Genomic DNA, 13,591 nt, shown 5'->3' on the forward strand with positions numbered 1-13,591 from the left:
GGCCCTTTTAAGTTCCCTGAGGTTTCTTTCTGTTTTCTAACATTTTATGATTCTATGACAGAGGAATATTAATGAGACAACTGGAACAGAATGCAAAAATGAAAGACCAGATTTGGGGAAAGTTTAAGAAAAAAAAAAAGATCAGAGTATGATTAGTTAATTCTTGTGCTGAACTTATAGGTTTTGCCTGCACTATAGTCATTATTTCAACAAGTAGTTTCTCTCAGTTATAATCTCACTCCACAATACAGGACTCCTCATGGAACCCAGCAGATACCAATGTGCAACCTAAAAGTGCAAGAAAGTTAAAATCCCATAGGGAAAATATTCAGTGATAAAGCTGAATGATAAGATCAAGTGACAAAACTCTCCTCTTCCATCCCTTGGGTGGGCAGATGCAAGGCAATTTTATGAGGCTTCTCAGAGGGATATGGTGGGATCAAGCTCAGTTTCTCACCATGGTGACCACCTCAGCAATACATTATTTATTAGTTTTTCTTCTGCCTTATTTCATGCTTCCTAAGCCACCATTCTTCTTTCTTGGAATCACTTCCCAAAATCAACAACCTGGACATAAGCCCTTACCTTGAACTATATTTTGCTCATGGAGTATGAACTAAGAAATAAGTGGCCCTGGAAAGGAGACCATCAGGATTATATTTTAGATCTGAATTATTCACCAAATACTTGATAATAAAGATCCCACAATCATAGGAATAAAGGAGGAGCTAATAACCTCTGGCATGCTACACTTCCACAATTATTGAAGTTATCTTTAGGAGTTAGTTGGAATGAAATAAAAGACATAAAGTTTCAGGGAAGCATTTAGAGAGGTCTGTTCCCTGAATCCTCAGGGAAGACTGTAAGAGAGAGGTTCCATAAAAGGCATAGTGAGAGTGTTAAAGATCTTCTACATATCAATGTCAAAGACCTGATTTTAAAAAAATGGCAGTCCAAGAACTAAGAGGGAAGCATTTTGTGCCACACTTTTAAATCATCAGGCTACATTAGGAAAAAAAATCTATTGACATCAAAACATTCATGTTTTAGGATTTAATATTTTAGCAAAGAAACCTAAAACCAGCCTTAATATGCTGCCAGGATGACACCTTGAATTTGGGCTACAATATAGAGACATCAGAAGGACATTTGCAGAGGATTGAAGAAGGAGTCAGAAACTGGAGGGATTTTTTTTTAAATGTGTGAGTGAATCTATACCTATGAGTCTGCCACCTTAGTAAAATTTAGGATACCAAATGTCTGGAGCGATACCTGTGATGAGAACCAATCAGGATCAAGTTCCATTTCCCCAGATGTTAAAGACTAAATACCCAATACACACTGAGGCAAGCATAGAAAGAAAGTTTTATTTAAGAGATAGACTTCTCTACAGAGAAGGTGCCCCAGGGCTGGGTATCCAAGGAAGTGGGGATGCCCTGACCCTTTTATACTTTTTGGATTTTCTTTGTTCTCATGCTTGCTCCTTCTCCCATCCTGCATACGGATTAGTGGCCAAAAGGTGGGCCAAAATTGGAGTGATAGTGGACTAGGGAGTGGCCCAGGAAGCATTCATTCATTAACCACTCCTTGTATAGAGGAATAATACCTGGAGGCAGATTGCCTAGGCAATAGGTGGAGGAGGAGGAAACTGTCCAGAAGGTATTAACATTTTCTTTCATTCTGAATCAATCCCCATCTTTCTGATCTAATCATTTATCACCTACACTGACTGACTTTTTGTCCTCTAGCCTAACCAGGATATCCCCAAACCCTAAGCTCACCGTTTAAGATAACAGATAAGTTGTGGTATCTGATCTCCCTAATATAAAGATAGAGGCACAGCATGTATAATCCTCTTTAAATTTCACAAACAGTATATACTGTATGTGGGAATCCTTCTCAAACCCATTTATAGTGATCTAGTAAGTTACCAGTTTGAATTTCAAAGCAAGAAAACCATTACAGTAATTCCAAATTCCAGAGCAAACTTTCCTGACCCATAGGCCATAGATGACAGCATCTAATAGTCTACAGGTATCTGTGATGGGTTCTGATTCTAAATGTTCTGAATCTAACCAGTTCCAACAGGAGAGTTATGATCCAGACAGCTAGGGTCACTTTGAAAATTAGATTTTGGCTTTCTGTTACCCTTAGTTAAAGCATAACGCCTTAACTATGGGCCACAGAGAAATACGCCAGGAAAGTTGCCTATCCTGAACTGAATATTATCACAAGTCACAAATGTGGGTGAATAATGCACTTTTTCATTGTGTAATGGATCATGCATAAACATGTTCAGAGGGTGCAAGGAAACTATGAGCATGTGACTCAGAATCCATTTCTTCTGCCTCTGTTGCATTGATGCCTTTTCCCTACTAATACTTAAAGCCTCATGGGGTATTGCCCATCCCAAATATCAGAAGAGAAAAAATGTGAACCTCATTCGCCAGTGATCACATAGGTTGATGGTAAATGCATATGGGTCATTGAGACAGAGGTGAAAAGAAATCTTCCCAAACTCTTCTACTCTGGCACTGTGTGAGTCACTGGCACAGAGGCCCTTCCCTTAGCGTAAGTTTTATCCTAGTGTTGCTTCAGTAACAGCAGCACAAGGAAGAATCCTGACACCACCTTGACTCTGCTACTCTAAATGCCGTGTGCTTTATGCTCTGGGGCTTTAATGACTCCACAGTATGGGACACTTGTGGGAACCACTAGGTACTCACACAAGAGCAGGCCAGCTGGGCAAGATGATCCTCATGTTATCTTAGTGGCTCTTTCTCAGGAGGCAGAGGCCAGAGAATAGCAAATTCAAGGTCAGCTTGGACAACTTAGTGAGAACCCCAGCAATTTAGTGAGAACTTGTCAAAATAAAATACAATAAAATGGTAAAATGGACTGGGGAGGTAGCTCAGTGGTAAAGTGCCCTTGGATTCAATGCCAAGTACTACCAAAAAAAAAAAAAAAAGCAGGCTGCAAATGAAAGAGAGATAATGTTCCAGTAGCAAGCCTTTTGTTAACTTCTTAAGAAATTTGAAAAAAAGAAAAGGTAACCCTAGATTAGCAAATTATCAACTCAAGTCATGCTGTGTGGGTCAGAAAGCCTTCCTTGGTGTTCAAAGACCCCCCACCCCCCCAACCCCCCCACCCTACCCCCCCACCCCCACCAAGTATTAATGTGAGCACGCAGGGCTTGGAAGTTCAAGAAAGTACCACCCTCTACTCCTGTGAAATCACTTCCCAGAACAAACTACCTGCATGACCTGCATGCAATCCCCTCACTCATGTTCTGTTCTGATGAGAAAACGAGACAAAGCTTAGAAATGAAAGAATAGTAAGAAAGGTAATAATAATAGGGAGCAAAGATCTGGCTCTGTAATATGGTAACTTACACATGTATAGATTCAACACAGGAAAATCATTGAACCCAGCGATCATTGTCTCTTGCCGACCTCTTGCACCTTAGCCAAGAGATTTGCACAGAAGAAGAAATTGCTCACAGATTTGAAAGATGGACTGTGCTTGGTAAAAAATTCAGATGCAGGGGTCTGTTTCACTGTTTCTCCAATGTGATGAAGTCATTAGCAATGTCATTTAATAAAATTATTTATTGATAATAACTACCATTTCATGCCAGGAACCATGCCAAGCAATATGTAGGGTGTGTGTGTGTCTGTGTGTGTGTGTGTGTGTGTACATACATGAGTTGAATCACTCTTAAACTTTGTGGCTATCCTCTAAGACAAGTGTCATTATCCTTCTTTTACATATGGAAAATGTGAGAGCATCATGATATTCACAAAGCACACATAATAAGTGACAGAGAGGATTTTAAACTAAATAAATCATTGTATCATATAGCTAACTGCCTTGTGAAGCATGCATGTATGTATGTATGTATGTATGTATTTATTTATTTATTTGAAATTAGGCATTGAACTAAACCATGGGAATTATTAGAAAGGATCAGGAAAAAGTTTACTAACCTGCCTGGGTTTTGACTAAAGGACCTAACTCAATTGACATAACTAAAAATTAATTTCTTACAGGAGATCAGAGTGTCACTAATCACTTATCCTGTCATTCAAAACTACTTTATATGCTTAACTGTGTGCAAAGTACTGCTTCAGGTATTGAAGAAAAATAAAAATAAGACAAAACTTATGAAACTTCAGCACTTTTTAAAACTAAAATGTAACTGCTGCCTCTAGAACTTGCCTGGACTGCAGCAGATGCTGAACACATATGGACTGAAAAGGTTAATATTTCAGGATCAGTTGTTCTTCCAGGCAAAGGTTCAGCCTTCCATTGTATTTTACTGTATCTGCACATAAGCATTTCATTTTCAACTACACTTTACATTTATGGAAGGAGATGGAGAGATCTTGAAGAATGGTTGTTTAATACCTCACAAATACTGTGTCATGACAGCATGTCATATTGTTATGATTTACCCAGAATTCTATGACTTGCTCATTTTTTTAATTGGTTTTCCTTGTTCCTCTTGACATTCCTTGTGTATTCCAGTAACTAATCTATTGGAGTATTTTACATTGTAAATATCTTCTTCATTTGTCACCCTCAAGTTAACTTTGTCTATCTATCCTTCCTTGAGTGGACATCTTTAGTTGTGATGTAGCTAAATTTCTCAATTTACTCATTGACGTTGTGCATTTGTTCTTGAAGCACTGTCCTTCTTCAGAGCTGCAGCCATTCCCCTCATAATTTTTTGTTTGGATTTCCAGTTTATGCTTCACATTTAGTTCTGTCAAATCTCTGTTTATTTGGACCATTGGTCGAGTTATAAACCAGTTTTATAGGGGGTAGGGATATAGCTCAGTTGGTAGAGTGCTTGCCTCACATGCACACGGCTCTGGGTTCAATCCCCAGTGCCACCAAAGAAGATTAATCTTAATAAACCAAATTTATATATAAATTGTTTCTGAGCTTTCGTTTTGGTTTCACTGGGCTTTAAAACCTTGAACTCTTGAGAAGTAAAGTTTGCCTAGCTGAAGTAAAATAAAAAATAATAAAAAAAACCTTTGAACTCTGACTTGGTAGTATATATTAATATATAGGAGAAAAAGCCTTACTCTTTCATTTTTAAAGAACTTTTCTGAAATTTTTGAGATCTCATTCAACATTCAGTTTGCCAATATCCTATAAAAATTTTTATGTAATTTTGGTTCAGTTTGGATTGGATATATATGTTACTTTAAGTGAAATCAACATATTTATATTATTATTCATTCTATCTATGAACATGGCTCAGTATTGGCTGAGTATTTTGGTCCAGGGTGTTCTTTAGAACCACTTAATATACATTTATTTCCTTTTAATCCATAGCATCTTATGCATTCTTTATTAGATAGATAGATAGATATTCCCCAATTTTATAGTTATTTTTGCTGAGTCTCATCTCCTGTTTGATATTCTAGTTGAATGCTTTGAGATAAAGAAAGGTACTTAGCTTTTGTAAACCAATTTCATATGCAACAATTTTATTTTTCATGTTTGTGGGGTTTTGTAATGAATATCACTTGACCTTTATTAAATAGTTTTTCTGCCTCAGTTTAGATAATCAAAAATATTTCTTTTTTGATCATTAAGAGAGTAAGTTATTGTTTTAGTCAGCTTTTTCTCTGCTATGATTAAAAGACCCAACTAGAACAATTGTAGAGGAGGAAAAGTTTATTTGGGCTCTCATAGTTTCAGAGGTCTCAGTCCATAGACTACCAGCTCCATTCCTTGGGGCTTGAGATGAAGCAGAACATCACGGCAAAGAATGTGGAGGAGGCAAACAGCTCAGATGATAATAAGAAAGCAGAGAGAGATACTCCACTCACCAGATACAAAATATATACCCCATAGGTGCCAATATCCCAAATCTTCCAGCCGTACCCTACCTGCTTTTAATTACCACTTGAGTTAATGAAAGTTTATTAGTACACTTGCATTCATGTTCAAAACCAAATTTCTTTATATTTTATTTTGTAATTTATTTTTTATTCTGATTTGTTATATGTGACAGCAGAATGCATTAGAATTCATATTATACGTATAGAGCACAATTTTTCATATCTCTGGTTGTACATAAAGTATATTCACACCATTCGTGTCTTCATACATGTACTTAGGGTAATGATGTCCATCTCATTCCACCATCTTTTTTACCATGCTCCCTCCCTTTCCCTGCCATCCCTTTCCCTTTCTAGAGTTCCTCTAATCCTCCCATGTTTTCCCTCCCAACCCCACTATTTCCCACTTGAGGGCAGCTTAGATTCACAGCAAATACAGCCCAGGGTAATTGTGACTATGTTTAATAGGTTCCCTGATCCTACTTTTCTGTAATAGTGTAGGAATCCAGTTTTTCTTTTTTATTTTATTTATTTTTATTGATTTTTTTTAAATAAATGACAGCAGAATGCATTACAATTTTTATTACACATATACAGCACAATTTTTCATATCTCTAGTTGTATGTAAAGTATATTGACACCAATTTGTGTCTTCATACATGTACTTTGGATAATGATGTCTATCACGTTCCACCATCCTAACCCCCTGCCCCCTTCCTTTCCCTCTCACCCCTCTACCCTATCTAGAATTCTTTCTATTATTTTTTCTCTTATTGATCCAATTGGAGAATCAACTTTACTAACCTGATAACAGTTGATTAGGTTTACCTTGATTTTTTCTTGTAATAAAACAATTTTTAAAGAAAATGTTCTCCTTGAACATTTGGTAGAATTCACCTATAGAACTTCCTGAATCTTTTATTTGAGAGGGTAAGGTTTTAATTGAGTTGGAATTCAATAATAATTTTAAAGGTATTCCCATTACTTTTTGTACCACCTGCAGGGCAGACTTTAGTTTTATTTCCTACAAAATTAATTAAAGTCATCTAGATTTTAAAATATCATTGTTTATAGCTGTTCAACTCCTTTATAAGTTTATGTTAAAATTCTATCTTTATATCTTATTTTATTATTTTTTATTTCTATCTTTTTTATCCAAATAAGTTTTTCCAGAGATTGGTCAATCTTACTGATTTTACAAAGAATGCATTTTTTAGTTGATTTCTGTATTTTTCATTTCATTATGAATTTTATTGTGTTATTATTACTTACCTTATATCCTATAAGTTTATTATGTTGCCCTTCTACCTGGAGTTGTATCTGATACATAGTTAAGATAAAAATGTCAGCTATGATTGCTAATATAGTTGAATTAAAATTATGATGCCATGAATATATTCAGTTGATTCATAAAGGATAAAATTACTTCCTGGCATTTATGTGGTAGAAGGACCCACTTCCAATTGAATACCTCTCATGGTTTTTGCCTTGTCTCTATAAGAGGTGAAAACCCAAACAGAACAAGAATACATTAAATGCTTTAAGACTTGCTTCAATAGGGTGCAATTTCCCTAAAAATTTCTCCATATGGCAGGAAATAAAGTTAAATACACCATGTAAGCCCTGGAAAGATAGAGAGGGAATTAACACACGCCTTCTAAGTTTTGGAATTGAATAGTTATAGAATCAGAAACTTGGGCTTTAGAAACATCAATATTCTTGAATTTTTAAAAGTTTTCTGTAGTTATTTTATTTTTCTTTATTACCAGAAGGTTTTGCCTATTTTGTTAATTTCTTTTTTTTAAATAAATAGTGTCCTCGTGTGATCTGAAGTGTAAACAAGGCAGTATGGTTTACCCTAAGGGCCAGGAGGCTCACCGAGGTGAAGGTCCCCAAAAAGAAGGCCAACTTCAGGGTAAACGAAATGTTTGCCCCTCCTAAGCATTCTGTGTAAGGTCACACAGAGACCTCTCCAGAGAGATGTAAAGCCTTGGAAATTTCTGTGACAGTTTGTGTAAAGAAAATCAACTCTTAAAACAGCATTAAAATCAAATATCTATCTTAATCACTAAAGCCAAATATAGTCAATATTCCATCACCCAGGAAGGCAAGACCTTATGGTTTCTCTCTATTATCCTAAAATAACATGTTATCCTGAGTAAATATCATCTTCCAAATTTATTCACTAATTTCTGTTTTACCACTGACATTAATATCATTAGTCTGTGTCAGTGATGCAGATAAACAAGGAAGAGAACAATGTTAATTAATCTTGGATTATCCTCCACAGTTATCGCCAGTTCTCCCCAACAGCTGCTTACACTTAAAACATTTGTCCTTCTCCCTTGAAGGATGCTCTTGCCTCAGGATCCCTTTACTTCTTCTTTACTGAGCCCTTGTCACATTACCTCATTTCCTATTCAGCTTAAACTTCATAATCCATCGTTTAAACCCCTTTATTGCTGATATCTGCAAATCTCTTTCTCCATTTTCCTTCAGGGAGAGTAACAACAAACAGAGCCCTGGGATCAGATGAACCCCAGGATTCATCTTTTCAAACAGGACTGCTGAATGCCCCTGGTGGATCACTCGTTCATGCAAGCTGCTGTTAGTACAAACCTGTGGTTTCCAGTCTGCTAAATCCACAGTTCTGCCTTTACAAATAGGGGCTCTCAATCCTGATGCCCATTGCAATCCTGGGACGTTTTCTTAAAATTCTGATACCTGGGCCTCATCCCAGACCAATAAAATCAGACCCTCTCCTTTCCTGGTGAGATAAAGGCATTAGTAACTTTGAAAGCTCTCCCAGGTAATTGAAATGGTGAGGCAAGTTTTAGAGCAGTGTTCTAGGCATGGTTAGCACATAATAATCACCTGAGGAGTTGTTCACAGTACTTATGCACAGATCCTACCCCCAGAGATGATTATTTTGCCTAAAGTACTACTAAGATTTCGACAGCTCTCCAGGTAACTCGAATGAGCAGTCAAGGAAGCGCTGGGCCAGATCCCCAAAACCACCCCCAAAAAGGATTAGACTCACTTGTTAGAGCCATTGTTCCTCAAACCTCCAATATTCTTCCTTCGAACTCACAGATGTCATTTCCTTCCTCAGAGAGAAAATAGAACCCACCAGAAAATAATTCTTCTTGTATCTTTTTTTCTTCCCACCAAAGTTATAGACAGACCTCTACCTAAAACATTGTTAGTCTTTTAATAGCTTTTATGGCTCTGCTCCTTCCCACTCTCTCTGTAATGTTGCTCCATTAATAACCCCATCCTTTCCCTGTCTGCTTTCATGGCTTCTTAGCCTGCTCCATTCTCTCTCATTTTAAGGGAGAACTTTCCTCCCCTGCACATCTGCTTCCAATTTCTATCCTGTGTCTATTACCTGTTCAGAACCAAGCATCTTGAAACTATTGTGCTGGCTGTCCTCATTTAAGTGCCATTCCTTTTTATGTGGTCATCTATTTATTCCCAAGAACTCCAAAGAAACAGGGACCTTGTTATCACCAAATCCAGCCGTGCACTTCTCAATGTTTATCTTCATTAAACTCAGCAATATTTTATCCTGCTAACATCACCCAAACTTGAACTCCTTCTCTTTCATTGGTGTTTATAATTTCATATTCTTCAAATTTTCCCTTAGTTCCATGGTTTCTCTGCAACTCTTCCAGTTGCAGACTATGGAATAAGATAGAATAGCTAATAGGTCCCAATTAAGGCTTTCTTTTTTTCTCCTTTTTTTTAATGCAAAGGCCAATCTGTGAGGTTACCCTGCAGAAACATTCCAAACATTTCAGCCAGCTCCTTTGTCCCAGGGTGATGGGAATAGGGAGGCAGGATAGACCTCAGTAAAGGCTACAGACCAAAGAGCTGACTAATAGCCTTAATATTTTTCCAATACCTGTTTAGCATTGACCAATAGGCTTGGCACTTTTCCAAAACCTACTTAGCATGGATTTTCATCAGTGCTCCTACCCAGAAACTACATAAGCCCCTAGATGAGTACATTTAAGAGGTAACTTGCTATGAGCTCCCCTCTTGTCTTGCAAGAGTTCTATCTCTTTTCTTCTTACTTAAAAGAAATCCTACTCCTTTTACTCTTGTCTTTCCTTGTCCTTGGATTTCATTGTTTGGAATTGTGAGACTAGAACCTGGAAAGAAATTGGCAATGAGCTGCTAGGGCCTTCCACTGAGAGCCACAACAAGCTGCTCAGTGGAGAGGAAATCTGGCTCAGCTGTCTGCACACCCCCCCCACCCTCCCGCAGATGCCCGTAGATGTGATTAGCTGTGGGCTCTCTCCATTGCAAAGGCCTACAACTTATGCAGACCCCACCAGCCAGCAGAATTAGAAAATTTAGTTTCATCTCACTATGATTCTTCTGTTCTTTTTATAAAAATTAGCATATATGAATCCTACGGTTTAATGGATTTCACCATATTTACATGCATGCACATATTGTGCCTTGATCTTGTCCACCTTCCCTATGCCCTTTTTTGCTCTCCCTACTCTCTCCACTTCCCTTGGTCCCCTTCTCCTGTCTCTTAAAATCTCTACTTTCAGGTCTTTTTATGCTTGTTTTCACATGTAATAGAAAACATGAAATACTTCTCTTTCTTCTTCTGGCTTATTTTGCTTAACATGATATCCTCCAGTTCCATCCACTTTCCTGCAAATGATGTGACATTATTCTTCTTTATGGCTAAATAGCACTCCATTGTGTACATATGCCATATTTTCCTAATCCATTCATCTGTTCACAGGTCCCTAGACTGACTCCATATTTTAGCTATTGTGAATAGCACTACAATAAACGTGGGTATGCAGCTGTCTCTTTTGTATGCTGCCTTCACTTCCATAGGATGCATACTCTATCGGAATAGTAAGATCATTTGGTTGCTCTATATTTGGTGTTTCAAGGAACCTCCATACTGTTCTCTGTAGTGTCTTTACCAATTTAGGTTCCCATCAAAATTTTCTACACATCTTTGACAGCATTTTTTTTTTAATAATTGCCATTCTGACTGGGGTGAGATGTACTTAGTGTAGTTTTGATTAGCATTTTCTTGATGGCTAAACATAATGAGGTTTTTTTTTTCATATATTTATAGGTTATTTATTTATTTATTTTGAGAAGTGACTATTCAGATAATTTGTTCTTTGGTTATACATTCTGGATAGTAATCCCCTGTTAGATGAATATCTGGCAAAGATTTTCTCCCAGTCTGTAGGCTGTCTCTTTATTCAGCCAATTGTTTCCTTTGCTGCACAAAGGTATAAACTCATGTGTCAATTTTTGCTTTTGTTTCTTAAGTTATTGAGCCCTATTCAGAAATTATTGCCTGTGCCAATATCTTAGAGTGTTTGCACTGTGTTTTCTTCTAATAATTTCATTGTTTCAGGTTTTACATTTAGATCTTTGATCCATTTCAACTGATAAATTCAGCAAAGCATTGGGATATAAAATTCACATATAATATCAGTAGCTTTCTATATGTGAATAATGAACTCAATGAGAAAACAATCAGGAAAGCAACCCCATTCACAATAACCTCAAAAAAAATTCTAGGGGGCTGGGGATGTGGCTCAGTGGTAGAGCACTTGCCCAGCATGTGTGAGGCCCTGGGTTCAATGCCCAGCACCACATAAAAACAAACAAATAAAATAAAGGAATTGTGTCCATCTACAACTAAAAATATATTTTAAAAAATTCTAGGAATAAACCTAAGCAAGATGAACGATCACTAAAATGATAATTATGAAAAACTTAAAGAAGACACTAAAAGGTGAAGGGACCTCCTATGTTTTTGAATTGGGAGAATTAATGTTGTTAAAATGGCCATAATACCTAAAGTATTCTACAAATTCAATGCAATCCTCATCAAATTACCAAGGATAGTCTTCACAGATTAGAAAAAATTTATAAAATTCATATGGAAGCACAAAAGACACCAAAGAGACAAAGAAATCATAGGCAAAAAAGAGCAATGCTGTAGGCTCCACAATACCTCTGTTCTTCTAAATGCTGATCTGGCTCAGGATTCTGTCATTGGAACTTCTACTTCTCCTGTCACATGCTGCTTCCCGTGTCTACAATTTCATATTATGTGCTAATCACTCCTTTGTGTGTGTGATACCCATAAATACAGATAATTAAGATCATAATTCATTTTATTTTCCATCTCAAAAATGTTATTGTACACACAATAGAAGAAAATAGTCCTTCTGCAGTTTGCCCCCAAGTAACATTGCAGTTCTGGGGTGATAGGGTTGGACAGGGAGCTAAGTGGTACATATGTATCAAGGACCTCAGAGGCTGCTGACAAAATGTCCCTCAGCCTAGCTTACATTAGATGTCCACAGTTTTATCTGCTGTTTCAATATTGTACCCAGGACACAAGAAATCTAATGATGTCATACTTATGGGGTACAAATTTCTCCTAGAGCCAGAGAATCAGTTTTTTTTCTTTCTCTAAGTATACATCACTTGTTCATCTACCACCTTCAGTTGAATTACTCACCTGACTTCTTTTCCTCCTATTCCTCTAGGAAAACTTTCCTGATTCCCTTAGGGTTTCTGAAAACTAAATCACATATTAAACTAACAAAATACAATTGGTAAAATGTCCCCCAAAATATACTTTTTCCCCAAATTGAATAAAATCATGTATGGTTTGGATGTGAGGTGCCCCCCACACTTCACCTCACACGCATGCACAAAAGCTCCTGTTAATGCAAGAATATGTAGAGCTGAAATGATGGTATTATAAGAGCTGCAACCTAATCAGTCCATCCTAGTTTGAATGGTCTACTTGAACCTACTAACTGTGGTAACTTTAGGCAGGGAGGCATGCCTTAAAGGGATAGGTCACTGGGGGTGGGGGGGGGGGTGCCCTGCAAGGTTTATCTTTCCTGAAACTCTTTCCTCTCTATCTTGCTATCTTTTTCTTGATCCTGCCTTGAACTAAGCAGTTTTTCTCTACTGGGCCCTTCCCCCACAACGTGCTGCCTCACCTTAGGCCTAGAGCAATGGAGTTGGCCATCTATGGACGAGACCTCCGGAACCATGAACCCCCCCAAAACTTTGTCTCCTCTTAGTTGTTTTTGTCAGTTATTTTGGTCACAGCAACACAAAGCTAAAACATCATATATCAAGTTAGTTGAGAATTTATGTAAAGAATCTAAAAAACACAATCAGCACTTAGTTATTCATCCTTCATTATTTAAAAATAATTTCTGAAACCATGTTGACAATAAATGATTGAAACAAATTTAAAAATAAAATAAAATGTGAATGCTAAGTAATGGTATTGTCATTTAAATTCTGTCATAAGGATTTCATACCTAATGACAGTTCACATGGACAAAAGAAAACTCCAAATAGAAGACTCATTCAACTTCTATAGGTGTTCTGTGATGGAAAGAGCATTAAAGATTTGAGTGATTTTGCGTGTGTATATGTAAAGACTAGAAATTTTCACCCTGTCATGTTCATGAGTAAGAAACCAGCCTTGTGTATTTCAAAGGTTCCTTTCCAATTCTAAATGTATTTGATGCTACAAAATAATTTCAAATAGTCACCATAAAACTTAAGACAGAGAGCATCACTAGGAATGCTGAATCTCTGCCATGTGCCCCGAGAGATGACATTCCCCTCCCTTTCACACATAGGTAACCATGATTGTAAATGTTTTCATGACTGAACGCATGCATTTCTAAGCAATATATTGT

At 37.1% G+C, this 13,591-nt stretch overlaps 1 non-coding gene across 1 annotated transcript; it reads left to right on the top strand.

Annotated features, from left to right (window-relative positions):
• The first annotated feature begins 4,822 nt into the window (after positions 1–4,822).
• Positions 4,823–4,898, top strand: Trnav-cac (transfer RNA valine (anticodon CAC)). The gene has a single exon. It is a non-coding gene; the product is annotated as a tRNA-Val (tRNA).
• Positions 4,899–13,591: the final 8,693 nt, after the last annotated feature.

The sequence above is a fragment of the Urocitellus parryii genome, chromosome 10, assembly GCF_045843805.1.
Source record: "Urocitellus parryii isolate mUroPar1 chromosome 10, mUroPar1.hap1, whole genome shotgun sequence".
Classification (NCBI taxonomy): Eukaryota; Metazoa; Chordata; class Mammalia; order Rodentia; family Sciuridae; genus Urocitellus; species Urocitellus parryii.